Source organism: Rhinolophus sinicus, linkage group LG05 (genome assembly GCF_036562045.2).
Source record: "Rhinolophus sinicus isolate RSC01 linkage group LG05, ASM3656204v1, whole genome shotgun sequence".
NCBI classification, from domain to species: domain Eukaryota; kingdom Metazoa; phylum Chordata; class Mammalia; order Chiroptera; family Rhinolophidae; genus Rhinolophus; species Rhinolophus sinicus.
Genome location: NC_133755.1, coordinates 84398528 through 84403203, shown reverse-complemented (window position 1 = coordinate 84403203; position 4676 = coordinate 84398528).

Below are 4676 nucleotides of genomic sequence, written 5' to 3'. Positions count from 1 at the left end.
GGAGCTCTAACCACCTGAGACACCGGGCGGGGCCCCCATTTGTACTTTTTAATCACTTCCCCTTTTTCTCCCCTCACCCCAACCCCCCTCCTCCCATCTGGCAACCATCAAAATGTTCTCTGTATGTATGTCTGTTTCTGTTTTGTTTGTTTTGTTCTTTAGATTCAACATATAACTGAAATCACATTGATTCTGTCTTTCACTATCCGACATACTCCACTCAGCACAATACCCTCCAGGTCTATCCATGCTGCCGCAGATGGCAAGAACCCATTCTCTTCCATGGTCGAGCAATACACACTGTATATATGTACCACCTCCTGTCTATCCATTCTTCTATTGACGAACACCCAGGCTGCCTCCACATCTTGGCCACCCCTCGCAGTAGCATTTTGGGTTTCTTCAGATAAATACCCCGAAGTGGAATTACTGAGTCCTTCTTTGTCTCCTGTTACAGCCTTTGTTTTAAAGTCTGTTTTGTCTGGTATACGCATTGCTACTGCAGCTTTTTTTGTATGTTTTTTTTCACTTCCATTAAATATCTTTTTCCATCCCTTTATTTTCCATCTATATGTTTTTTTCAATCTGAAGCGAATCTCTTGTAGGCAGCATATGTAAGGGTCTTGTTTTCTTGTCTATTCAGCCCTCCTGTGTTTTTTGAGTGGGCATTTAATCTATTTATATTGAAAGTAATTGTTGACAGATATATACTATTGCCATTTTATTATTCATCATTTTGATCCCTTTTTTTTTAATCTTAAAGAAGTCCCTGTACATTCCTTGTAATACTGACTTGGTGCTGATGAACAATTTTAGCTTTTGCTTGTCTGGGAAGCTCTTTATCTGTCCTTCGATTCTAAATGATAGCTTTGTTGGGTAGAGTAATCTTGGTTGTATGTCCTTGCTTTTCATCACATTGAATATTTTGTGCCAATCCCTTCTGGCCTGCAAAGTTTCTGTTGAGAAATCAGCTGACAATCTTATGGGGGCTCCCTTGTAGGTAACTAACTGCTTTTCTCTTCTGCTTTTAGGATTCTTTGTCTTTAACCTTTGCCATTTTAATTATAATGTGTCTTGGTGTGGGCCTGCTTCGGTACATCTTGTTTGGGACTCTTTGCACTTCATGGGGTTGTATGTCTATGTCCTTTGCCAGGTTAGGGAAGTTTTCAGTCATTATTTCTTCAAATAGGTTACAAGTCCCTTGCTTTTCTCTTCTCCTTCTGGTACCCCTATGATGCGAATGCTGTTATACTTGGTGTTGTCCCAGAGGACTCTTAAACTATCCTCTTTTTATTCTTTTTTTCTTTTTGCTGTCCCTACTGGGTACATTCTGCTACCTTGTCTTCCAAATCACTGACTTCATGCTCAGCTTCATCTAGTGTGCTGGTGATTTATCCTAATGCATTCTTCATTTTAGTTATTGTATTCTTCACTTCTGACTGGTTCTTTTCTGTCGTTTCTATGTCCTTTTATATGTTTCCTATCTCTTTGTTGAAGCTTTCACTAACTTCCTTGAGCATCTTTATAACCATTGTTTGAACTCTGTCTTTGGTAGGTTGCTTGTCTCCATTTTGTTTAGTTTTTTTTCTGGAGTTTTTTCCTGTTCTTTCATTTGGGATGTATTTATTTGTTTTCTCATTTTGGCTGCCTTTCTATGTTTGTTTCTATGTACTAGGTAGGGCTGCTATGTCTCCCAGTCTTGACCAGGTGGCCTAATGTAGTAGGTGTCCAGTGGGGCCCAGTGGCACAGTCTCCCTGGCCAATGGCACTGGGTGTCCCCTGAGTTACCCCAGCTGAGGCTGTCCTAGTCAGCCAACAGCCAGTTGAGCTTCAGACATAGGAATGAGCTCAGGCAAAATCAACAGTACTCTCTTGCCAAACAACAGTTGACCCCAGACACTTGAGCAAGTCTCGCTGAGATCAGCCCAGGCCCAGATAAGCTGAACCCCCACAGACTTATGAGCTAAATACTGTTCATGTTATATGCCACTGAAGTTTTGTGGTTCTTTATGTGGCATTATTATGGCAGTAGATAACTGATGGCTGTCTAGCATTTTCCACAAGCCTATGAGCTGCCTTTTCTGCTAAATCAGCCAAGAATTTGATAACTGTTGCTTGCTCTGACTAACAGAGAAAGACGGAATGTAAATTAGAGAGAAACACGGGGTCAAGGGAGAGGTTGTTTGAGGTTGGAGAGACAACATGCGTATAGGCAGAGTATTGGAGGGAGTTGTATTTATTAATACTAGGACCTAAGTGTGGCTGCACAATAACAGTGCTTTAAACATGATGGAAGTTTACAGTTGTTCTCATGTAAAAGTCTCAGCTGGCGTGGCCGCTCTGCTGTGTGAAATTTTCAGGGGCCTCAGCTCCTTGTCTCTAAGCTCTGTCGTATCCTCGCCCAGTTGGTCCAGTATGGCTCCCACCACATCCACGTCTCGGCCACTGGGATGAGGGAGAGGGAGGATAGGACTTTCTCCTTAACATTTGGTGTTTATATTTGTTTCTTCCCTTTCCAACCCATTCTTAGAAATTGGCCACATGGCCACACTCAGCTGCAAGAGAGGCTGGGAAAGGCAAACGTTCTGGCCAACCATGTGTATACCTCAAAATTCTGCTTCTGTGGAAGAAAGGGCAAAGAGATAGTAGTGGTTCCTACCACATGAATGGAGAAGAAAGGATAGTTAATGGAACAAGATCTCTATGGTAGACTTGAGTAGCCATTTCCTTCCTTCTTCCTTGTTAAGAGAACTCATCTTTTTAGAGAGGTGAGGCAACTGTGTTCCCAGTCTGGGCATAAATCATGGTTTATCTAAATCAGTACGGCAATCCTACTCAGCTTTGGCAGGAACTTTGCTTCCCCAGCCTCCCCTGCAGCTCTGAGTAGCCATGTGACCCAGTTCTGACCAATAAGCCATGAGGGGCAGGCTGCTGGGGGCTTCTGGGAAGTGGTTTCCTTCCTATGAAAGAGACAAACACAGAGGAGAACTTACTGGCATACTCCTGTTTGGAATACTGGTGTGAGGTACTATAGCAGTCAGCCTACGACCACAAGAGAAAGGGAATTACAGGTGCCAACCTAGAGCCCTGACGCCTTTTTGAGGATTCAAATGACCATAAGAGATGAGTGGAGATGAGCCAGTGGAGAAGAAGAGAAAAAATATTTGAGCAAGTGAGAACATTGTATACAGGAGAAGGAATGCTCAGAGACGCCCCTGGAAATTTGGATTGGAGTCAGACCATGAGGTCTTTGTATGCAGCGGTGTGATTTACTGTCAGAATTACCTCATTCAGAGTTGTGGCTGGTTCCCCTGCTTGTTGGCTGATTTACACCAAAGCATGACACGCATTTTCTCTTTGTAGGTTTAAAAGGAATGCCTTGTCTCCCCCATTAGGTAGTTACAAGACTCTTGTTTTGGACTATCTAGGCTCTTAAAGGCAGAGATCTAGATTCTGTGGGTGTGTAGGGGGTGTTGACTTGAGAAGTTGAGGGAGAAGCGAATGGATCCCAACCCCTGCAGCAAGTGGGGTTTCCTTATTTTGAGGGAATAAAGAGGTGTCTGGTTCTGCCCACCTTGGAGCCCTAGTTTGACTTCCTTCCACACCCTGGAGAGACAGGGTGTCTAATGGGTGAGCTGCATGGACACAGGAACTGAGCTTAAGCCATAGCCTTTGGGGCGATGAGCAGTGTGACAACCACAGCTCGGACACACACCAGCCTGAAGTCCAGAGCCCTTCCCTGAGATTCCAAGATTGAGTGAACTGGGAATTCTATTTGATTGAGATAGAATTTCTCCTTAAATCCTTGAGAAAGAGCGCTGAGACAGATTTTATATTGTTTAAAAAATAAAGATAAATAATAAAGCCACTTCTTGCATTAGTGTGTTCAATTATGGTATGTATTCTAACTGTGCTATACAAAGCCAAGGAAAAGGGTGTGAGAAAAGGTCATAAATTATCTCAGTAACTTTCTTTTAAGCTGATGGATGTTTTACAAGAAAATGTAGATGTGTCACTAGGAACTCAAATATATATATATATATATATATATATATATATATATATATATATATATGGTATCCATTTTAATTTTTCTAAAAAACTAATTAAATTGGCCTTATACTGCTACCGTATTTCCCTGAAAATATGACCTAACCAAAAAATAAGCCGAAGCATGATTTTTCAGGATGCTCGTAATATAAGTCCTACCCCAAAAATAATTCCCAGTTAAGACCATCAGCCAGACGGATGCATTTACTATGTCCATTGCAACACATGAGAGATGTATTGAATTATACTAATGTTAATATATAATTAAATGTAAATAAATAATATTATTGACATTACTACTTAAAATAAATAATATAAATTATAATTAAGTATGTCTAAATACTGAAGCAGACGACTTTGGACGAGAGGTAAATGCCAATGTAAACAGATGAATTCGAGACTTATTGCTGAATGACCAATCCGAATAAAGACTCAACGTGAGAATAACATGTGCACTTGACAACAAACGGCTGTGGTTGTGTCTAATATGAATCTTCATAATTCAATGCATCGTATGCGATACAGATGCATTTTATGCACTTGTGTGAAATAAAGAAATGTTTCCTTAATTTTGATGCCTGCAATTTTTCATCGTTTTTGTGTTGACCATCATTCTTAACTGTCAT